Below are 25,916 nucleotides of genomic sequence, written 5' to 3' on the forward strand. Positions count from 1 at the left end.
CATATAGATGAGTACAAGATTGCGAACGTAATACTTTGCATCTCGATGACAAAAATGCATCTAAGGCCTTTATCAGAACAGCTCTCATTTGTCACCGTCACAATACCCCTTATCGGGACTTAGAAATACCAAGTAATAGTCATAATTCATAGATACGATGCACCAAACAATTTCCTGTATATATCCATAAGCATTACTTATCTCTGAGGCAGTAAGTATTTTTATGATTATTACATTCAATCTTACATTCAATGTTACAAAGCTGTTTATTTTCATACCAGACTGCAATTTTGTCCTTTCGATATTGAACAGTAATGAGGTCCTCAGAGTTGGCGGACTTCAGACTCCTCATTCATTCACACAGAGGGACAGAGAGAGGGAGAGAGAAGGGAATATAGAGAGTGAAAGTGAGGGAGAGGGGAAAGAGAGGTAGTAGGGGAAAGAGAGAGAGGAGGCAGGGACACTAGTGGTGACGAAGTGAGTGGAGACCACTCGACGGTTGCCTGACAATGTTGTAGTGGCACGGATAATTTCACATGAACGACACCACTCAATTCAAGAGACGAGACGACTATTTTCGTGAATGGAGAATCGAACTCCCTTTACATTTACTATTGTATGCTCATCTTGCGTCACCAAAATCCTGACAAACTACCCTTGAATGACTTTGACAAACAATAGCATACATTGAAGGGACGATTCAAGAATCAACGGTATCTGTAGGTCAATTGAATATACCGTTTGGGTATTAAAGGGGAAGTACATAAAAGTCAAATCTTTGCTTACGTGCTCTTAACAGGAGCCATTCTGACGCAATCTTTTAATCCGCTTCCTATGAGTTTGTTCCTTAGTAAATGACCATATGCAAGCTTCTCTGAATTCTTAAAAACGTTGCAACAGCAAAACGTAGGTATGATTTATGAAGGCTATTTCGCAAGGTTCACTTGATGTAATTTCGCTCGATGCAAAACGATCATAAAAATCTAAATTTGTAAAAAATGTAAATTTGGAAGGCATATAAGTATGTAGGGTAGAGAGAATTGGTTTAAATTAAAGTATCCAAGTTAGGAGAACTGTTTGTGAGAAGACACGTAAGAGAATGTCGTAAAAAGAACGCACTCCGAAGATGTAACTTGTTCACCAGAATAGGATACGAATATTACATTGGCCCTTAACGATTACATATGTTACACCTGCTCCCAATGCAATTTGCCACATGTAACGTTATACACGCTGGAAATCGATCAAAGAAGGCAATACTATCACTAATTATACCACCGCTGTAGAACGAAAAGTGGAACTAGGCCTCACAAAATGATTGGACACTTTTAAGAGACTTAAAAGTCTCCATTCCACCAGATGGCGATTGCTCTAAGACCCCACTGCGACCTACATCATAGGATTCGTGCTACCCTTGACTCCGAATAGAATGACTGAGAGTAGTCTTTTATCCATGGAGCTCGTTGCATGCTCTGTCCAATCACCCGGTCGCAGATAGGTCGTTGTGGAATTTGGAAAGTGCTTACCTCTTGTCTTTAGTTTCGCTGGCATCTCCTGAAATGGGCAATTACCCCCCCCCCCCCACACACACACACAAACATCAACTTAACAATCTACTATCTACTAGCAGGTATATGTAAATGTGATTTATGAAATGGTACATGAACTTGCAAGAAATGATCAGTACATATAAATATATACGTACAACTGCCTTATTTTCGTATCGTAAACCGAAGAAAACGGAAAATTTGGCACCCTGGGCAACCCAACTGGCACAGTAAATCTGGTAAATCTGAATTGGCTATAAGTCATGCCATAGATGTAGGCAATTCATCATACTCGTGCCAGTCACAACATAAAGACCATAATAGTTTATATCTAACAATTTATATCTAAAATGTAATAATCATAAAAGTTGAAAAATTATATTTTGCTTCACTTGAAAGTTAAAGGTTATAATTATTCATCAATGTAATTATTCATCAGTGTCACTGACGAAGGATAGTGGATTCTATCCCCCAATATCATATCCCGTTGCTTGAGTAACTCCTTTTTGGCGTATTAATGTATGGTGTGCTGTTTTCCGAGTTGTTACCTCCGGGTAGGAGGTTCACCTCCGGTGGGGATATTGCAATTGTCGATGTCTGTGTGTTTGTAGCGATATCTCAAGATCCTCTGAGTGGATTTGCTTGTATTGTGACATATCGGTAGTCACTGAGATCTCGGTGATGCACGCACTGCGATCGAGTCTGGGTACCGTAGCAGTACTTGCAAGTGATGCGGATAATACAACGACACTCACATCTGGAAGGTAGTGGGGTCTGATCGACACAGTTGTTGGTCGCCTGTAGTCTTTTAAGAGTTCTACAACTGCTTTGGTTGCTGACTTGTGTCGCAATGAACAAGTACCTGGACAGTAATGGAAACATGCTTTAAAGAAATCTTTTTTTTCTGATAAAGAGCATATGGAACACATTAGCCCATGCACAGGCGACAGAAACCATAATGACTTTACGGAGGGTTGTGTCCAATGGACTCTTGTTGGAGTTTGCCAAGAAAGTGCTGATGACTTGCACATCCCTGGGTGTTCCATGTAACGTAATAGGCGGGCATTAATCCCAGTGTGCTCTACTCATTTGATTGGACCATTCATCAAGTCAGGCTCTCGCTAATGAAACACCTCTTGTGTTCAGCCCTATGTGACTTTGCCCCAGTTGACAATTCTGCGAATTTTATTAACCGTAAGATAGATGAGGACCAGTATCCAACAAAGCATCGCATACAATTAGGTTCTGCGAACCAAAAACTAAGTACATAGACAAATAGGAAGCATGGGCGAACCGTTGCATCCCTGTGTCTTTTTTGTACTTCCATTGCTATTGCGTCGATGATTTCACACGTCTAGTTGACCTTTCAGCCTAAAGCCCCGGTCACAAAGCGCGTACGATTCTTTGCGATTCCTTCCGATGCGCAGGATAATCGCAGTGCGACGTAAGTCGGAAGAAAATCGGAAGCAATGGTTTAAGTATATAAAGCCGTGGTCACAAAGCGCGTAGTGCATCGTACGATGGGGTCATAAGAGCGTGCCTGCGTCAATCGCAGTGGATCATAGTAAATCGGGGAGCGTCGTATGGCGAAAAATAGAGCTGAAATGGATTTTGAACATGTTCAAAATTTCGCTATCGTCGTAAGATTTTATTTGCCCCCATAGCAGAGTTCATTACGGCAATTTTTGTCTACTGATGAGGTTATAGATTTATGATTTTTTAGCATGTTGTGATGGTTTCAGTTTTCCCTGATATTGTCGATATTGACGAAAAGGGGAAATATATCAGTCGCAACTGCCACAGTCGCAACCAGAGAACAGCGCGCCACGCACAGGTGATGCAGACAAATTGTTTGATCGCTTCATGCACGTGAGTTTATAATTAGATCAAATCTCAGCTCTCGTCGGTCTTGGGTCAGTTTACCATAATCGTAATAACCATGGGGACAACTCGAACATAAAGGCAGGCTCTATGAGTCGGAAATATATATGATATAATTCTTATCATTTGATTTTTGTATGATGGCATCTTTTTGTTGATAGCATATCATGATCATGACGATCTTCGAAAGAGCCTGACACGTAGAGCCGGCAAGCAGACCGAGATAACCATACCAGTACTCACGCTTGATTTGAACTTTTGCTTGTAATACTCTTGTTGTCATGGTCTTTTTAAATTTATTTTTACAGTTAAAGATATTATAGGAAGGTATTAAACAGCTATGTCCACATTTTGTTGGTTAAAGAAGCACAAAAGCGGTCAGACGGCTATACAGAAGAGACACAAGTGAAAAATCGTGCGACGCTGGAAAAATTTTGAACACCATCCGATGCGTTGCGATGGCTTGCGATGCTTACGATTTTCTTGCGATGTACTGCGCTCATCGTACGATATGCGGAATAGTCCATCGCAAGGAATCGTACGCGCTTTGTGACCGGGGCTTAACTCATCCTCTAGGTCACATTGTTATACTGTTCAATTACCAGTTCAATACATCCCTCATGTTAATCATTATCTCAAGTAGTTATCAGCAAAAAACAATGCGATTTATCAACCGTGCTCGAGTTATTTCCCTCCCAAGATAACAACAAAACGCCCAACTGCAGTTCAAAACTAGCCGTTCGGGGCCAAAACGTACACCACTTACGCCCGGTCCCAAGAACTATTCACTACTAAAAGCCATGAACCCGGGGCGTGAGGAGAATCGACATCCAGCTTTGAAGCTCCGCTGCAGTACCGTAACTCGCCGCTAACAGGCCCATTATCGAACTTGACCTTCCTTTCTGTAACTCATCTACCAAATATCATGCATGTTGTACACGACCACACACACAAACATACGCAGCCAGCTGCAGTACCAACAGGAAACGCGAGGTAAACTATTTTCGAACTAGACTTTTCTTTCAAAAACCACTACTCCAATACCAAATACCATGGTGACCTATCAACAGTATCTCGAGTTCCATACACGCCCAGAACAAAGCTGCTCTTCCCTTGCACAACTGAAAACAAGATCGAATCGGCGAAGATAATTTGATAAAAAAATCCGCTCTTTGCTAAGTTTTACATGATAACATCATACCTGTGCGGGTGTGATAATGAATGAAATTGCACGTACATGTTGCAAAGAATCCGTTAACTCTTGTTCTGGGCGTCATCAAATCTGAACGGAAAACAAAGTTTCACATGGTACATGTATGGCACCTTTATGTATAAGTAAAGGATAAGATAGATAAAAGTATTAATAGTAGCAAATCACTGTATAATTAAAAAAAAATAAAACTGTGATTAAACATCGTACAGTATGAGTATAACAAAGGTGCTCGACCCAAGTGGGTAACTGTTGGACACAGATATGCTATCTGTGTTTAACAGTTACCCACTAGGGTTTAAAACGCATTGTGATATAGAATCTTTGCATATAAAACTGAATCAATCACATCAAGCCATCGTTGAATAATTAGATAGGATGTGGTATCGGTGACTCTGTATCAATTTGCTGTAATGTGGGTCAAGCCATATCCATTGTTTTTAAAATCAGGATATGTAACGTTAAGGGATATCATGTCGTCGGGCAGTTTTGTCAAACAGCCATATTTTAGATATTTATACATTCAAATTATTGCAATTTGAAGCACCATCCATCCACTTGCTATCACTAAATACTGTTTTTCACAACACATATAAGTTACTCCATGTATAAAGGTGAATTACATCTAAAAATTCTGCGTTTCTTTGTATTCTTGCCACGACACCTTCCTATCTTTTGCTCAAGCGTTTACGGGTCAGGTTTCGTTGCAAACTTGGATGCAGATTCCGTGCAGAAAATTCTAGTATCGCCATCAGGTGATTCTCCTTAGCATGAAAGTTTGCTTGAAAGAAAAGAGAATAATGGTTTACAGGTTATCCTCAATGTCTAGATCAGATAAACGGCTACGTACATTTTGGTGACTTGACGTGGTCTCTATTCTACTCGGAGTTTGATACATAGATATTCGACACAGAGTAGGAGAATTAATGTCGTTCCCTGAATTGGTGCGTAGGGAGGCACCTTTCTGACTACTTCTCATAAATCATGTGATTGTAAAGGTGAACAAACTTCACAGTGCATAAATTGCCGATGTACTGTGTTACAATGTACCACTTAGTTGCATGTGTCTATCACCACGTCCGACGGCTAATTGTAAAACAAAGTAAAACTGTGATATATAGAATTGTATGCTTAAATTCAAAGAAGGAAAATTGGAATGTGTAGATAAATCAAAAGAAAAATGCTATTAGTTCTTAATCTATTTCTACTTAGAATATTTGATGGGTTTGAGATCTTTTTCGTATACGTATACAGTTGGAGAGGAATTTTTCAACACTGAATTCAACATTCAATTGTATTCAAATACTCAAATACTGATAAGTCGATGAAGGTTAGATATCCAGGTAATAATGATATGCGCAAGATAGTTTCTAGAAACCGGTCAGACATTGGACTATCTGAAAGGTTTCTTTACTTATTTAACTTACATATCAATTCATAGCACTAGGTTTGGTTTAAATACCATGCGGACTACAAACCTTGCTTATTGACTGCCGAAACGCAGTGGATGCTACCTGAAATGTCTGGCAATTTCCAATAATCTTTCCAGCTGCTTGCTAACTGCAAAGGGATTACCTCACTAAAGCTTTGGCACGTTGGCAAGCTCGCTGCGTCCTAGCGATTTGACAAAGCACTAAACGAATCTTTTGACGCTTTTTGCGTGTTTTTTTGTCGTTTTAGACATACGTGTAAGTTGTTGGTTTCGATTTAGAACGCAACAACGCCAACTTACCACCGTCCAGTGAGACGCCCGCTTTAATGTTGAGTGTTTGAAGTACCGCTCATTGTTTTCTCACCAATGACAATGTACATGCCTACCGCTAATTGAAGTACAGAGGGGTTAATAACACGTTATCAGGTAGAGCTGCTAATTGGCACAAATGCAATCGGTTGACTTTTATCAAGGGAATGAAATATTGAGATTGAATCATTCTGTGTTAAAGGGCGTGGGATAATGGGTGACATATGGTGGAGCTTTATTCAATTTAGCCCGGAGACGAGGGATTGTCTGCTCGCAAGAGGTAAAAAACGACAAGGTCAAACGATAATCGCGACTTGAAAAAAGGATTCAATGTGTCAAGTAAATCAGTGCATTGAGAGATGGCAACATAATGTCCATCAGTTCTAGGCATCAAAGTTTAATTGATCTCCATCTCTCAGACTGGCTGACGACCGTCAGAAGTGGAGAACCTTTGTGGACAGTCAGACTGCCCCTACGGCTACCTAGCTATGGGACTGAGTGAGTGAGTGATCTATCAGACATTGCGTGTGATTAAACTATTCCGATTAATTATCAGTAATTAACTACCTGCACCATCAGAAAGATTGAAATCCCCTTTACAATCTTCTTACTTTCCTCTGTAGGCAAAGAAACACAACATACTATTTCTGTTTACCCAATGTAAACAGCACAGTAACTTGGTAGATACAGTTAGGCTCATCCGAACGACTGACTTTGTACACTTTGTAACTTCAGCCATATAGAAAATGGAGTTCATTTTGTATTAGTGTACGGTGATAATCTGAATTATCTTTCCCTGAATGCAGACTCACGGTCTAATTACAAACGGTGTGGTTTTGTGCATTCACTTCCATGTCTGTGTCTACTTCATGACGTCAGAGTACAGCAGTAGCCTAACAGATGGCATGCGGACTGCCCATTCTACTGTTCCTCTGAAGATAAGGTGCGAGAACGCCAATCTGAAGACGTCGCTGAGGGGCACGTCTGATTTACCGTTCGCTTACACCAAGCAAAACGTGGACTCCGAGATGATCGTATTCGTGGCCTGAACGTCCCTCAACATACATTAGCTAACCCTGTCTACTAGGGCTGGGTACCGGTACAGAAAATTCAGGTCCAGGTCCGGTTCAGGTCCAAAGGATCAGGTCCAGGTCCGGACCTGAACCTGGACCTGATTCAGTATGACTCATACCAATGGTCCATTTCACTACAAAGAAATCTGTCTGGTGGAGTATTAGACTTACACTGGCGTTTTAAAATCCTACAACGCTAACTCACTGCACCTGTACGATTGGCTGTAAAACTTGGTAGAAATTACTATAAACTCTACTCTACTTCACTCTTGTCATTTTCTTCCAACTGCAAGCGCCAAAACGTGTGAATACCTGATAAAATGATATGTTAATTTTCTAATCGGTCCAACATCCGGTCCACCTAATTTTTTCAGGTCCGGTTTTTCTGGACCGGTCCAATAAGAAAAACCGGTTTTGTACCGGTACGCTGTACCGATACCCAGCCCTACTGTCCACCGAAGGCTGTAACTGAACTTCGTTTGCATCACTAAGTGACCAAAGATTTGCCAGATTGCTTAACGGATTTAATTTGTTTAAAGTTTGTGTGTTTCGATGTCTCTAAAACTCTGGTTTTATGTCTGGAATTGTGAATATGGAATCCAACTCTCTCGGCGATCGCCGTCTACTCGAAGGAAGAAAATTGTCCTGGACCTGAAACTATGTGCCAATGATGTTTGAAGAGCGTTAATGGCAAAAAGCCAGTGCAGATCTTATACATATTAACACGTTTGATACTTATGCTTCATACATCTATAAGAAATTGAAATCTCTTCTTACTAACGATACAGCGTATGGCACTGGGTTCGAACCCCCTGATATGCTCCGACATTGTGTCACTGAGAAAGATACTTAACACTAATTTCCTCACTTCACTCGGATTAGAATGAATGCCTAGCTTAGACACTCCCTCGGACAGTTCGAGTTCGAGTTATGTAAAAGAACCCATATATCAAAAAGGGGTTCTTCCTGGTACGAGTGGTTTAATCAAATCTTTCCTGATATGCAGGTCATACTTTTTGATACAAATCTGGAGTGTTACGCCATAAGGTGGTTTACCGGATTGCAATAAAACCAAAGAAAACATGATGTTCCTGATATTTTTTCCATAGAATACTGTATTACGAAAATCTAGGTGTAGTTCCGATGAAATATAAAGAGACTCAGGGATGTAAATATCTCCCTGCGTAACAGAGGAGAGTTGATCCTTGGCTCTTTCGGGACCTTAGTTCAGACGGAAACCGTGTAAGATAAATCACCCTCGTCTGAAGCGTGCGGCGGCTGGTATTGATTCCGCTGAAATCATAACTGCTGGGCGCGACCTTTTGCCAGTTTGACATTCAAGTAGCACTATCACCCATTCCGCCGTATAACCCGGACCTAAAGTCGGCTACATGCAAAGACTTCCAAGGACTTTGTGAGGATTTACAACGTCTGTTCCGGGAAGATCTCGTTAAAACCTCCTTATCTGACATTAGACACGGCGGAGAACGTGTCAGCTTAACCAAAGTTGTTTGAGAGAATTCAAGCGTTTTGGCACACAGCTCTAAAATCCACCCGGTGTCAGTATGTATTGTATGTCGCCTTTTCTAACACCATTATACAGTCTGTGTTTAGGTAATTCGTCCCACTGCAATTCCTACTTCAAAACCCTCTGGAGGCGTCTGTGTATATATAGCTTTTTGTTGTAAATGTTGTCTGTATGTATCCTGATAGCTGTTATGTATGTTTTACTGTGGGCCAGTTGGTGCCTGAAATAAAGAATGGCTGAATTGTAGACTTTGCCAATAATGCGATTTAGATAAAAGTAGAAGATGGGCGATAGTTTGTGTTAGACTGTAAACTGTATCGTATGGAGAAGATTGTACTTTTAATGGTGTCAAAGAATATTTCCATTCTCCGAATATCTAGGATGCAACGGATACACCTACAGTCAAACCTGTCTTAGAGGACCACCCAGGGGAGAATTACACTGTACTAGGGGAACACTATGTTGCATTTGCTCGAAAATGTTGTCTCTCTGGTTGTTTATACTTTTCTGTAAACATGTTTTATATTTGTCACGATTTCCGACCCGTACCTAGCCCCTTGAGGCATGAGTGTACAACAAAACCTTCCCGCATACCAAATATCAAGACAATCAATCAAGGTCTTCTCAAGTTATGCTGCTCATCCACAAATATACAAACAAACTCTACCAAAAACATAATCTTCTTGGTAAAGGTCATTTCAGTCCCGTTTCTATAGGTTTCATTCTGTTACAAGATCCTTCACCGTCAGGATATCAAATGAATAGTCTGGCGTTAAATGTCAGACTTATTAGTTTGTCGTTTATGCAGGGCAATCTGATCATAAATTGGTGGCTATCGTTTACATTCATCAGTGAAAAGCACAAAAAAACGCCATTTGATATAGTACATACCACCATTAACCCAATTTTGATTAACCATGTAATATGATTGACTGGAATATCAATACGACAAGTCATGATTATAAGAGATAGTACCAACCTTACTGAGGATATGAAAATTCATCATAATTTCCCACACCGTCTTTGGTGTTTGCTATTCTTTTTGAATCTTTAGGATATTCTCTTACAGTAGAACTTTAATCAATGAGCAAAAGCATGATTTCGTATATGCACGACCTTACATGTATTTCGTGCTGATAGGACAAGAAAATATTGCACTGTTAGCACACATGATGTTTTACATTGATAAACATTAGACAGACTGTCGTTTGCATATAGAAGAAAAATCATGTTGAGGACTTTTAGAAAACCATTTGTTATCTCAATTGGTGAACCTAACAACCTGATCAAAGCATTTACGGGAGCATTTTCTTGTCTTTCAATAGAGCCTTTTAAGCCCTCATTGATCTCCGAGTTGGTCATTCGTGTGATTGGGGAATCATCAAGCTGTCAATAGGATCATCGAATTTTCCGAGAATAGCTGACAAAGGCCTACTGATGAAAGTGATTGATGCTGTTCGTAATTTGTCGATACAAATTTCCCCGTGAACCAAGCAAAAAAAAATCGATTCTCAATGTCTGCAATTGCGATGACCAATCGTGACTCAATTATACATGGAAACGTTTCTCGATGGCCTGATAGACACAGAACAGACAAATGAGTTGTAGACGAGAACAATGGATTTTCTTTAAACTTCAAGCATATGACACAAGCCAATATCCACCGGCGGTAAATAGATACTGTTGTTTTACCAATGGACACTGTCTGGCCACCGGTAGATCTACTTCGAGAGCAGAATTTCAGGACGAGAATCTGTTTATTTTGCATGATACTTTCCGAGGTAGGGTTACAGGGTCCGTTGTCATCGGTACAGATGTGTTACATGATTTGTATACCTCAGGCCCGGAGCTTCAACTGCAGTCACATTTGAGTATTCCAATCTCTGTAACGCTGGGAGGTTCTCATTAAGCTCAATGAGCCGCCGACAATAAACGAGCGTCATTTAAGTCTACTCACCCGCAGCCACTTCTGAATCGGTACGTGATGAGAAAATCACATGCCATGTCTACATGAACTTTAAGGGTAGTATATCTGTACTGATCGGTTATGCTTCCGGTAGCTGATGTGGCTCAATTTAAAACGAAGACGTAAGCACATTTCCTAGTTTCTACCAGACACCACACATACGGCATTAAGCTTTTTACATATCTACATATTATGTTAGTATTATGACCTTAGTATTATCATGATATCCGAGTAGCTACACTCACTCACACACTACAAGAAAACTTATTTTTACTTTGATGTTCCATTATCATTTTAATAAGACATGTCTGCCATATTTTGCTGATGAAATGCAACCCATTCCAAAGCACTTCATGAAAACTAAAACTGTTATTCACCAGGAGTGTTCCCTTTCAGCTTGTACTTAAGGATTTCCCACAGTGTGAAAATGAATGTGCCTGGCTTTGAAAACAGACCAGTCGGCGGAGATGTCATTAGATCAGTATCCCACCGTCTGCGAACATGTGGAATGTCTCTTCATATCTCAATTCATGGCCCACTCTGACATTCCGCTGCCGTTTTGCAACGTTTTGGATAATTGCTATTTTGGTCTAGTTTGTACCTGTATAAGTAAGACTGACGCGTTTAGACTGACGATAAAATATATCACGACTGTCTTCGTCGGAAAATCGATTGACCCCGTGACCTGAGACGTATCGATATATTACGTTATGTAGAGATGGGGACAGCTCCCGACTGACCCGGGTAAGGACGCTAAACCACGGGTCGAATAGGTGTTACTTAAGTAATGATTCTGTGTTCACCACCTGCCTGGTCATTTCTATTTTTTAAACAACAGTCTACGGTACATTGGCTACAGAAACAATAAGTTGAATTTGATACCCCCCATAAGAAAGAAAAAGAACAAGAACTACAATACGTGCTACTGTTACAAACCCATAAGAAACAGATAGACAGATGTGCGGCAGAATTTTTCATATTGAGCTAGGGTTTCCCATATGGGTCTATATCCAATGTCAATATCGAGTTGAAATTGTAACCGTTTATTACAATGGTAGTATGACCGGTTATGAAACGGGTTGCTTGTACACAGTAGTTTAGCTGATAAATATTTCAGTATCATACCATTTCAGGTTGTCAGGTGCTTGCAGATATATAGTAAAATGCCTTATCACTTAGACCTTATGTGTCTTGAACTAGCAAACTTGATGTGGGAATGGATGTGTATAACGGGTAGAAATTGTAACTGTTAACCGTTTATCATGGTAGTACGACCAGTTATGAATCGAGAAACTTATGCTCAGTTTTATAGCTGATTGGCATTTCAGCACCACTGTTTGCCAGAGGTCTCTTTTATCAAGGGCTACAGGGTTTACCTGGTATTCTTGGATCCCCAAAGTCTTGTTTAAACTGGCTGGAAGCGGAATTGGTTGCAGTACACACGTCTTAAACCTGTATGTCCATGGGGCACTCATTTTGGCGACTGGGAAGCTAAACAATATGAAATATACCGGTACTGATGTAGAAAAGTAACAACATATTCAAACTGGCACCCATATTGCGCGGAGCAATAACTGAAACAGGTTAGGTGGTCGACGCCTTTGCTCAGCCACCAGGGTACGGATATTTGTTATCCATTCCATTATTATACACCTGTCGACATCTAATTCACTGGAGAACATGTTGAATTGCATATGTCACTCCTGCCACTCATAAACCGATGTATTATTGTTGACCTGCTGAGGCAGTGCTGTACAGAATATTCCACGCACCATGAGCGTCCATTTTTCTTTCTCCTCTTTTGCAGCACTTCCTTTATAGTGTTTGCCACCCTTTGACATTTGAGGCCCCACGCTGTGTGCCTTTTCTTTCCTCCGTTTGATTAATTGCTAATCTTATCGTGACCTTGCATTGACTCTGTTGTGGGGACATCCGTCAGGCTCGGGAACTGTCGGCCTCCCGTTCATGGCTGCCGCTACATGCCGAGATAGGTGCGTTTAATTTAGTGCTGACGGTAGGCTTTTACTGTGCAACCAGAGTATGTCCAGCTCATGGTTCATAGCCAAAACTTTGATTTTAATGAATGATAGCCTTTATGGTACATCCATCGGACTAGGTACAGTCACACAAATATAAAAGTCGTAATAAAGTACATACACTGAAAAGACTTCTAACACTAAACCGGAATTTCAGGGGTTCTAAAACTAGTCTTAACACAAATAGGCTCGGCTTCTTCTCGTCTCTTTATGATGTCAAAAACACAGGCCTCTGGAACAATGCATATTGAAAGTACCAACACCTGAAAAGGCTGCATATTTCTGAAAAGGACTGATTCTGGACTTGTAACGCTTGTTCATCTTTATCCTTGAGGTAACCTTTGTCCGTTATTTCTAAACACAGGGTATTTGTGGATATCAAGTCGACAGAAGGTGGTTTCAAATTGCAATATTTTTTCAGGATGGAACCATCGTCTGTTGACTTTAAGTTAGTACCCTGCGTTTATTTGAGTTGGCACCAATGGCTATCTATCTATAGTTATTTGAGTTTGACGGGTGATTGCTCTGAAATGTCATTTCTAACACTTAAGATATATCAAAAACCATTTCATGACCGAAATAGAGAACATACGAAATGTAAGAAATGCATATTTGCAGACCTGCAGCTACGCGAATGCGTCCTTATACCCGCCTCACATTATATACGATCTTCGGACGTACTTTTTATTTTTTTATACCCGCCTCACATTATATACGATCTACGCGATCGCAGGAAGGTCGGCTGATTTTAAGATCTTAAGATGGTCTTGCGTATTTTTCGCCCACAATCTGTCCCCCTCACATATAAGCGAGCCTCGTGCGATCGACAGTGAATAAATCTATGATAATGAACCTCCCATGACCTCTTGCACGCGGACAAGGGAACCCAAACGTTCCGCAAAAAAGGCAAGAGATCAATAAATGTTGCTTATTTTGTTGTCGGAATCTTTTAAACCAATGAATGGAATGCGCGGGCATAATAGAAATGACACAAGAAAGGAAAGTGTGTCACAAAGCCAGCCTACATACTGCCACAGGGGCCACAATGTTAGAATTACCCTCTCATTCCCAGAAATTCAATATTTGTAAACAATTGGAAGTCGGGTGAACGTCGCCCGAACGTCGCCCGGCTAACGGGCGTTCGCCATCCGATTTGCGCTCGATGATTAATAACTATGTCTGTGCTCGCCTATCGGTCTTCAATCGTTGGATTGACGCAAGACTATTGACCGATACCCTTGCGAGGTACGCACGATTTGCACGCACGATCTGCGACTCGGTAACGAGCTCTGCGATCTCGGAGATCTCCTTGCGACTTGTCTCTTATGTTAAGAACATGTTTCGCTGCACCGCGACCGTCGTAAGACTCCTGAAAATTGCCGGCGATCCCTAAAAATCGCAAGATGATCGTGAGAACACCGGACGTCTTACTCACGAAAATGTCATTTAGAGCTCGTAAACTAGTCTTCCGATCGAATCGCACCTAATGTGAGGGGGATATAACGACCCCTTCATTATCGAACGGTCGGCGGAAGGTTCACCTGTGCCCGCCGACCTTTTTAGTTTTCCTCGTTGCGATTTGGTTCCCAAGCGCACGTACGGGTTGAACACCAATCCTCCAATCACAGCCTCCATGTGAACATCATGAAATATTCATGACCGGTGGGGTTTCCGAGCTCTTTATAGACGAGCGCGTTCAGTTCGTTCATCTGGCGGTGTGCGAGTTTCTCAAACCTCCAGCCGAAACTTGTCTTCACCACTGGAACTTTGAGAACGCTGTTCAGCCTTAATTTCTGAGTAACTGGTCTTGCCTTGGCGAACACTTCAAAATGTTTCCTTCATCTGAGACCAAGTTCCAAGCTCTGCTACTGATTGCCATAGTGTTGGCTGATGCTCAAGAATCAAGTGAGTACACTGATTCCTATCTTTTAATAGTTAGGTCAATCTTGAGTCACAGATTACATGTAGATAGTTACATGTAGAGGGTATGTTGAAGATAATGCTATTGGGATGTTCCTGAAACTACCTGAAATTACCAACATCTACAAGCGTTGTATTAGTCCTGTAGACGTGCCACACTCCGAGGAGTAGCTGGCCATCACGTCAGTACAGTATATAATAACATATAGAATGGTTTACTTCATTGGTATTCTGTAAATCTGCTAGGCTAAGCGCTACTGCTGAATGACAGTATCTGTTCATTATGCTTATCAAATGAAGCTATTTTCTAAAGTTATGCTGATACAAAAAGATAGACACACATTCATCGCACACACACAGGACAGAGGAAATTTTCAGCATACTTATCATCATCGAAACTCCATATGACGCCACATGTATCACCAACCATTCTTACTCGATGAGAATCCAATGAAGAGAAATTATTAATCAACTTATGATAGATATCCAATTCTACAAGAGATGGTCTTGGATGAACACCATCTAATCTAATGATCATGAGATTTACCTTGTGTATTATTGATTTCATCTTTAAGTGCACGTGGTGTTATTTTCAATACCAGAACTATAAGTGTAACAGATTAGAGTGGTCTGTTCTTTTCAACAATATTATGGTACATCACTTTCGGGTAAAAGGCAGCGAGCACCGTAGAATACTGTAAATGCGTTTAAGTTCGCGGGGATTTAATTTCGCGGTACCGGGAAAATGGACTTTTCGCGGTGGTTTTAATTTCGGGGTAGCACCATGCACTGTAGTCTCTTACTGTTATGGAAAAATGTTCGCGGTGGTTTTAAATTCGCGGTGAAGCGGCCGCCGCGAAAACCGCGAACATCAATCCACCGCGAACATTTCTGCATTTACAGTTCTCGGAAGGTCGTCAAAATGACATAGATCCAGTTTAGCTCACTAAAGAGCTATCATTCCACCTGTCTTGACAGAAAGCACAGACGCTTTGTACAATATTCACAGGTTCGTTGTGCAGGCCAAAGTCCCCCAGTTCTGTTCGACAAGCACAATGAACAATGGACTAACGTATTAACGTCTCGTCCTAAGGGCTGCGACCCTTCTCAGTCACGTACATATCGGGTGAGTGGCACAGTCGGAAATGAAACCAACGGTCCAGAGGCAGGGCCGCTAACCACGGAACTACGTACGCTAGTTGTCAATGTTTACAATATGTTACATATTTCACTGTCTCAGTCTGTCAACCTCAGGCAGTTTTTAAGTATTTATAGGCAGATACGGGGCGAGCAAGATCAATCCAGCTGTCCATCTTATTGGCTCGTTTGGTTATAACAACTGACCACGTGATTCCTTTAGTCTTTGAGATGTCTAGGGCTGAAGTCCCTCTGGATATGATCCCTTTTTACTGTGAATCTTCCTGACGTATTGACGTTACCTCAGGCAGTGGTGCCGACCTTGCTGCTATACGACGGCAATCGATGACTCAATGGTCATTAGCAAACGGGCCTGCATTTAGTGGTACAGTCTGCCTGCTGCCATGAGCAGAGACTTCAAATCATACTTAAGCCTGAAGAGTTACAGCTCCTTGGAGGGCATATTGCAAGCTGTCAATAATGTGTGGAAGAGATCAAAGGCTTGGCAATAATCCGTCAGTTCTCTGCCCGGACGTACGTAGATATGTCACCGGAGGCAGTAGATTCCTGATGATGAGACGTATCCTGACTGATTTCTGACATTTCTGGTCAAGATGTAGCCAGAGGCAGGGAATGGATCTGTTGGATTTCAGCTTCGATAAGAATCCGACACCACAGCTAAGTGGACTGCCAGGATGTGTCCAGTGGACCATCAAATGTTAAATAGAGACACTCGCGGCAATGCGGTTGCCAAGACTCATAAACTCTTCATTGTGGCTGTTTTGTATTCATGTGGTTTACAGGATCATTCAAGGCAATCTTCCCACCAAGCACGCTAGGGCAGGTAAAGTCACCTATTTAATATGGAGTAGTGGTAGAAACTCTTGAATAAAGTCAGTCTTGAAATATGTAAGTCATGACCGTTTGTTATCTGTTGAGGGCACGCATGCTGCTTCGCGACTAGCTTCCCATTCCAAACAGTGATCTTTGTCGAAAAGTCATTGCGAAATACGGGTTTTGTAGTGCTCCTAGTAATCCCTGGGAAACTAAATGGTCCGCAGCTGGCGCCTCGGAGCGATGTCCATTACCACTCCTGGCACGCCGGGGTTATACCTCTTCTGTAGTTACTTGCAGTTATTTTACTCAAGGCAAATCTTCAGGGTTTAAAATGATATTTTAGTTTTGCTTGCTCACTGGGAAACCTGAGTCAAAAGCTAGGCTAGCGCTGTCCGTCACAATTCAGGTCGCCCCACTCCCAAGGCCCAGATTTCTGTGTATGACTGTATACTTCAGCGAAAACAAGAGTAAACTCTTTGTCTGAGAGGTTTTATGCAGAAGTTTTGCAGAGGCTTTCTTGATTTTCTTGAATGTACTTTACGTACGAAACACTTTCAATAAAAAGACAGAAAATATAGAATGGGTGATAGAAAGAAAGAAAGAAAAGTAAGAAAACATATCTTTTGTAATATACTGACAGTGATCAATTGTATTCATCATTGTAATTCCTTCCTAAAGTCTAATGCTTTAGTATGATCCATCATCAGTCACTGACTTAACCCTTTGATGAAGCAAGGTGCTACCGGATATTGCGAAAACGTTGTGCAGAGCAAAATTCGGTGAAGGTTTTCGCAAAATCCGGTGAAGGAGAGTGAGTGCAATTGAGAAACCATTTTGAGTCTGATGATCTGATATGCACTTGTTACCTCGTATTGCATATCCAGTAAACCGCCCCTTGAAGTAACACACCAGGTTTGTACTCAAGAGTACAAGCTGCATATACGGAAATATTTATTTAACCACACACACCGGGATGAATCCCCTTTTACCTGCTCCCATGGCTCTCCTCCGACGCGGGTCCTTCATCTAAAGTCCTATTCGAGGAACTGAAGTTAGGTACGTCAATGGGCCAAATTAGGAGATTCGAGCCCAGGACCTCTAGAGTCTGGGCCAAACACCATTCCACTATGCCACGTCGACGCCACTAATAATCATTACATGTACTATAAAACAGATCATGCTTGTCATACAAACAGATGAGTATATTAATATATATCGTTTATCGGTACCTCTGCAGTGTACCGTAACGCACACAAAATCATGACTAGTGGGTTAGATAATGAGCCGTAACGACACAGCCAAACGAGTATCAATCCATTTAGCGAAGTGAAGTATCGGATAGATCAGCCGACGTAAACTGTTTGCGTGAAAATCGATAATGAAGCTCTTGATACTTTGAATCGATATTCCTTGCGATACTTGTAATTTTATTCCCCCATTGTTCCTGAAGCCCAAAGGTCAAGTTAGTTTTCTCGCATGTCAACATTACTGCATTTTACAAATTCAAAATCTCTCCAAACCAGTTTGGGGAATAGAATTCTATCGATTACAGTACACATTCTATTTACGTACGGCCAAAATTAACTTTAAGTTTTATTGCTCAGAAGTATCCGACATAGACTCATAAGTCTTAATCTACCAGGTATGTTTGTGAAAAATACGACGTTCCCGTCAAATGAAACTAGCTACAGGAATGTATAGCCCGATTATTATCATAATTTACCACATTAAACAGCTGGATGACTTGCAATCAGTTGCAGTATCCAGAGTGATTTGCAATCAGCACCGGCTATTGGCAGTTTACCGGGAAGATTCTACACTGATACATGTATAAAATTATGGTTATCATCTTAGCTTCCAGAGTTACACATCTAATGAAAGGAAACATTTTCAACGGTAATTTTCTTTTACAATACATGGGCTGTCTTGTCTGTACGTTATAAAGCTAAATCATGGCGCTATGCGAGCATGAAGATCACCCATTCTACAGGCCGTGATGTTGCAGCAAACGTTGATGGATTGCCGTGTGTTAGATTTGCTGGAAGTCTCCCTCGGGCAACGTAACGTATGGATTATCGCTCCATCGCCTGAGATAGTGTGAACTGCAACAGGATCCTTCTCCCAGACGCTTGTAAACCCATGTCCATTTTCCCTTCCATTCCGATATGAGAGATAATACACAACTGACGTCACTATCTCGGCCATTAAACGTGTTTCCACATCCCGTTACGAACTCAATTTCAGGGTGATGTTCGTAAGTTGTCAAATGGTGAAAGATCTGGCCATTAACTACGTTTCACTCTGGAAATATCCAAATCCGTCTGTCTCAATCGATAGTAGAACTCCATGGTAGTGTCAAACCAAGTCGATATGATCTTAAGTACACAATTTCATGTGCGATATGACTGGTCTTTAGACTTTGTCCAAGCTCACGCCAATACATGGTTTCAAGCTATGGCCATGGACAATGGCGTTCGTTAATTCCAATCACGTTACGTGCAAGCCACGGAGTCTCCCTGAACGGTGCACGGCCAATGGATTTAATGGATCGGAACGTAAGGAAAAGCGAGACTAATACCGCTCATATTTTGTACATCGTTTGCTGGACAGTCGACATCAATATGATTGATTCATTCGTGACAACATAACGGAACATTTGCATTTCCCACTGAGCATTGCTACTAACTATGTATTTCATTCCCATTCTCTTCATGCGATATTTTAAAGATTACCTTTGCTACCTGCTTTAGATTAATGATACGTGTTATCATCCTGTGATCACTTTTTTTTTGCACCTCTTATCGACGAGAGGGAGACATCTTATAAAATCATGGAAGCGTTGTGGATGTGTACTTCGTGCGAAGTGCTACACGAATTAGGTACAGCGAGTTTCCTATGACTTATCATGTTGAGATATGCTCAACCACTCGCAGCTAGACGTCATGCACGGCACGAAAAACGGAATTTAAGCATGCTTAAATGATGCTTAACGTTGACGTATTTTCCTTCTTTACGGATCTATACATCTCTTATACGAGTACGTAAAGATTGGCGTTACGTAGTCTTTACGTAGGTGCTGATAGGTCCGTATTTTCCGGTTTTTTAAGTTGCCTTTCGGCAGCTTAAAGTTGTTGTAAATAATTACTAAAACTCATTTAAATTGCATTTAAATATTACGTTTATAAAAATTTAAGCATTGTTACGGCTTATTTACGTGTGCGTAAAGATGATCATTAGGTGGCTTATAGGTGGGGATAGGTCCGTATTTTCCGTTTTTTTAAGTTGCCTTTCAGCAGCTTAAAGATGTTGTAAATGTTTATTAAAACTCATTTAAATTGCAATTAAATACTACGTTTCATAAAACTTTAAACATCGTTACGGCTCATTTACGTGTGCGTAAAGATGATCATCAGGTGCTTATAGATCCGTATTTTCCGGTTTTTTAAGTTGCCTTTCAGTAGCTTAAATATTTCGTAAATGATTATTAAAACGCCCTTAATACATGTTTAAAGTTCACGTTTATCTCTTCTGAAGCCTTTATACTTGTCATATACGTGTGCATTAAGATGTTTATACTTTGTGTATTGGTGCCCTTTTAGCAGCTTAAAGTTGTCATAAACACTTATTAAAACACCCTCAATACATGTTTAAAGTTCACGTTTATTTCCTCTTAAGTCTTTTTACGTCTCATATACGTGTGCATTAAGATGTTTATAAGATGTGTATTGTTGCCTTTTAGCAGCTTAAAGTTGTCATAAACACTTATAAAAACACCCTTAATACATGTTTAAAGTTCCCTTTTATCTTCTCTGAAGCCTCTTTACGTCTCATATACATGCGCATTAAGATGATTTTAATGTGTCTATATTTGTCCTTTTAGCAGCTAAAAGTTGTCATAAATACGTACTAAAACACCCTTAAGACATGTTTAAAGTTCCCTTTCTACGTCTCATATACGTGTGCATTAAGGTGATTATAAGGTGTGGATAAGTGTCGTTTTAGTGGGATAAAGTTAATCATAAGCACGTTTTAAAGCAAGAAAATACAATGGATGAAACTTTGAAATTTTATTGAATTACGACAAAACATTACATGGAAAAGTAGAAAAAAACCTACAGCCTACTAGGTATTTGTGGCCTATCATTCTGATGTAGTCGGCAGTTGAAGCAATCACAACGGCTGTGCAATTCCGTGCAGCATCTAAGTCCACAGTCCCATTTCCAGTGTCGGGCGAAGCGTCACGGCGTAAGTTAAAAAGAGCACACAGTTCCATCTGGCCACCACAGGAATAAGAATCCGGTAAGATCTAGAGTAGTGGCCGATATGACTCGTGTTGTTGGATGGTCTTGGACTCTTGGAAATATTTGGACGCGAAACATGTTCAGCTTGCAGTCTCGGCTTCTATTGATCCGGATGGTACAATGGTCGTGATTTCCCATTCTGTGTCGATTTCCAACAACATCAACTTGTACAGAATGATAGCCACCTCCTGTCTTTGCGTCAAATTCCGTCACCGGGGTCCTAGGCGGTAACAGCAGTGTCACGGCCACAATTTGCGGGTTAGAACAGGTCCAAACTTTCTTCAATACTTCTTTTCAAATGAACGCCTGGAAAATAACCGCTCCTTGTGGTATGGTAAATTTGAACCCCCCACTCTTTTCTGCCATTGGATACATCCTATCACATGACACAGCCGCTGTGTATGTATAGTATGCCGGCCACAGACGGAGGCGCGCCCCATGCGGAATGCGCGTACGAATTAACGCTGAATAAATTTACATCTAGCCTGCCCAAGCATATCACAATAACCAAAACAAACACGGGGAACACGGGAAGACACTGCCTGTGTGTCCAGACTGTTCTTTCTTGACGCGTGCTTGTAGATAAAGAAATCATTCGTACATTTACTTGTAGTAAGAAATGCTCGCCGTTAAATAGTAAGAAAAATATCATGATTAAACACCACTCACTACACAAAAGTATAAGCTAAACAAAGAAGCTTTTAACGGGGGAGGTCTCACAGTGTTCGCTTAAAAGTGCGCGGATTCAAAGATTAAATATGTTGTATGTTCAACAGAAAAACGCAACATTTCATATAAGTTTTGGCAACATATAAGCTAAACGGGGGAGGTCTCCCCGTGTTCGCTTAAAAGTGCACGGATTCAAAGATTAAACATGTCGTATGTTCAACAGAAATACCCAACATTTCATATACGTCTTGACAACATATAAGTTAAACGGGGGAGGTCTCCCCTAGTTCGCTTAAACTGCGCGGATTCAAAGATTAAACATGTCGTATGTTCAACAGAAATACGCAACATTTCATATACGTTTTGACAACTTATAAGCTAAACGGGGGAGGTCTCCCCTAGTTCGCTTAATCTGCGCGGATTCAAAGATTAAACATGTCGTATGTTCAACAGAAATACGCAAAATTTTATATACGTTTTGGCAACATATAAGCTAAACGGGGGAGGTCTCCCTGTGTTCGCTTAAAAGTGCACGGATTCAAAGATTAAAAATGTCGTATGTTCACCAGAAATACCCAACATTTCATATACGTCTTGACAACATATAAGTTAAATGGGGGAGGTCTCCCCTAGTTCGTTTAAACTGCGCGGATTCAAAGATTAAACATGTCGTATGTTCAACAGAAATACGCAACATTTCATGTACGTTTTGGCAACATATAAGCTAAACGGGGGAGGTCTCCCCTAGTTCGCTTAAACTGCGCGGATTCAAAGATTAAACATGTCGTATGTTCAACAGAAATACGCAACATTTCATATACGTTTTGGCAACATATAAGCTAAACGGGGGAGGTCTCCCCTAGTTCGCTTAAACTGCGCGGATTCAAAGATTAAACATGTCGTATGTTTAACAGAAATACGCAAAATTTTGTATACGTTTTGGCAACATATAAGCTAAACGGGGGAGGTCTCCCCTTGTTTGCTTAAACTGAGCGGATTCAAAGATTAAACAGGTCGTGTGTTTTGCAGTAATACGCAACATTTTAATATACGTTTTGGCAACATCAGCTAAACGGAGGAGGTCTCCCCATGTTCGCTTAAACTGCCTTGATTTAAAGATTAAACATAGCGTATGTTTAACAGAAATACGCAACATTTCATATACCTCTTGGCAACATATAAGCTAAACGGGGGAAGCCCCCCTTCTTTGCGTAAACGGCGGTTTGAAATAGATTACAGATGCCGTATATTCGACAGAAAAACGCAGCATTTCATGTAACGTAAGGGCGCGCATATAAGCTAAACGTAAGAGATATTCCCTGTTCGAATCAAGAATTGCGCACAGAAAGATCGAATACGTCATATGCTTTTGGAACAAACAACATAGAAGAATATTGTATTTGACTTTTCTGAGGTATTAACATAACATTTTGTCCCGGAAAACGCAATTGTCAGTTTTGACAGTAAATCTTGCCACTGTTTTAAAACAGATGACGCAATGCTTTATCAAACGCCAGACAAAGGCTTATTATATTTGACATAGCCGAGGTAAGTTTGGTAAACAGATCTAGAGAAACGGTATTTGTCAGTTTTATATTTAAAAACTTGAAATATTACCACAGTGGTAAAACAGTAAAACGGATTATATTTTATAAATTTTTGAGACATTTAAGTTGTCTTTTCGGCATACTAAAATGCATGTAAAATTCACGTAAAGAAACACGACAGATTAAGTTACATTTACAAACGCTGAAATCTTACGTAAAGGCCAGATGTATGTTTCCGATGCCTTTAATAGATCTTAAAATCTTCTGAAATATTTCTCGGCCTTTAAGGTTTTTATACGTATTTCTGAAACTTTGCTTAAATAATTGTTTTCGTGCTGTGATGGCTAGATACGTTTCTACACAGACGTGGACGAAATAACTCTTTTATTACAGGTAAGGTTCCATCTACTCGATAGTAGGGACATGTTCCTACTTTGGAATGGACTGACTCTTAGGGTTGATCGAAACTAGGTGCTTATGCTATTCTCTAAACCTTTTCTTATGCATCAAAATGCAGTTATCAGTATACAAGCAGAAAATCATTTGTAGAATTGATTTGTATTCCTAAACCATCGTGGTTCAACTAGACGTCCCCATATGTCATTCCTATTGTGCAACTTGTGTTGATGGGATTTGTTCTATTTCGGGAAGTTCCCATGAAAAGCTTCTGTGTTTTCATTACGGCACACCTATAACTCAAAGACATAACTGTGCAAGCACAAATATGAAAGCAAATATTCTCGGCGTTTTATGGATGATGACGTTTTACTAGAAAATAAGAGTATCATTGTAGTAAATATACGTTAGGTGCTCGTTAAGTACGTAAAATGTTCTGAATCAAAGTTGAACTGTAACTTCCAGCTCAAAATGGACTTGCCCAAATTTTCGGCTATACAACTCCAGTCTTTGTCAAGAAATGAGCAATCCATTCTTTTGTGACCTCACGTCATGCAGATATAACACGTGACTTGATCAGTGGATCATAAGTTGAATAGAGTCTATGGCGCGCCCCGTCTCTGTTAAGGGGTGGTTGTAAAGCCGAGATGTAGATGATTTTCTTTATTCCTCTTGCAAAAAATCTGTATGTTGAGATGTTTCCTGTAACTTTGGTATGAACAGACTTTCCCATTGCCCAGCGCTGGACAGACAGGTGTATACAGCCCTTACACTATCATAATGATCCTTATGCTGAAAGATTCGTATACTTAGACTGTAGATCATTAGAAACTATAGCGCTGTTCAAAAGTGCAAGTTTCACTTCAACTAAATGGTGCACAGCGTGTTACATATCCGGATGAACCGTACTAGTGAATAATGTCCCTTTTTCCTCCCGGCAAGAAAATTGCCTGCACGGGAGCTGATAAGATTATTTGCCTCAGCCGCAATGCTTGTATGGATGTTACATCTAGATAGTTCCTCTTGGCACACATAGGTTATGAAATATTACATATATTGCATTGTTTCGTTGGAGAATTTTACTTCTGATACCACGTTAGATACTTACTGTGCAGATTCGTGCCATCGCATATTAAATAAAAGCGTTGTCTACTCTATTTAATAATTTGTACACGAACGTTTCCTCGTCAATCAAGTAGACTATTATGATCTGATAAGCACTGTAAATTGTTCTATTCCTTTTCATAATGTACTATTGGATAACCATTGTCCAACTGGTTATTTGAAAGGCACCATGCTTCAGTTTACCTAACGGTAGATCCAAAATGCTGAAAATCGAACATTCGGTTCGCACAGGCAAAGGAAGAAGAAAAAGAAAACAAACCTTCGCTTAAGTATATCAGCCTTCATGATATTGCCCCAAAGTACATCCAGTTAAGAACCAAAACAGCCCGAATGGTAGATTACCGTTCTCTCAGCACAGTTCTGGTCGTCCCGCTATTGTGCCGATGAATACATGTAAAACTGTGAGTCTTCCGTACAGGTGCAGGAATCTGACCCAGGGCGTTAATTGGCAGAATGACGCCTTATCTTAGAACGTTAACAGACACATTACAGCTGTGGCAGGTGCAAGGATCTGACCACAGAGGTTGATTGCAATTTTCTCATGTTAGTTATACATTGATAGAATCATTTGTGAAAAATGTGTACAAAGGGCGATTTTATATTGATGGCCTATGGAACAGTGCAGGTTGAAGACTTTCAGACTATAACAAGATTCTGGTAAATTTTTCGGGCTAGCGCAAGCCCCTAACTTGAAGTAACTAGTCCCTAATTTGACATCATCAAAAAACTGAATGCCGAGGAGTTTCTGTGCCCTGGACAGATTTGATTTAATGCCCTGTTAATTCAGTTACACGGATGACATTCTATGGGGCCTCCAAAAACTGATACGTGCTTGCGAATGGAAATTTGACCAAAAGATATTTGCCTTCATTGTGAAATCTACGTGGTCAGAAATATTTAGAGTATAATATACTAAACAGTAAAGTCATCATCTGTATTCTTTATTCTGCATTTTCTTTTCTTCTTTGATGACTTGAGAATCGATGTTGGCATTCTACGACA

General features: G+C 40.5%; 1 protein-coding gene across 1 annotated transcript in view; it reads left to right on the forward strand.

The window, feature by feature from the left end:
• The window catches only part of LOC118411738 (cubilin-like), a 32,542-nt gene that overhangs the window by 855 nt on the left and 5,771 nt on the right, over nt 1–25,916 (forward strand). The window lies entirely within an intron of this gene.

Source organism: Branchiostoma floridae, chromosome 3, assembly GCF_000003815.2.
Source record: "Branchiostoma floridae strain S238N-H82 chromosome 3, Bfl_VNyyK, whole genome shotgun sequence".
NCBI lineage: Eukaryota > Metazoa > Chordata > Leptocardii > Amphioxiformes > Branchiostomatidae > Branchiostoma > Branchiostoma floridae.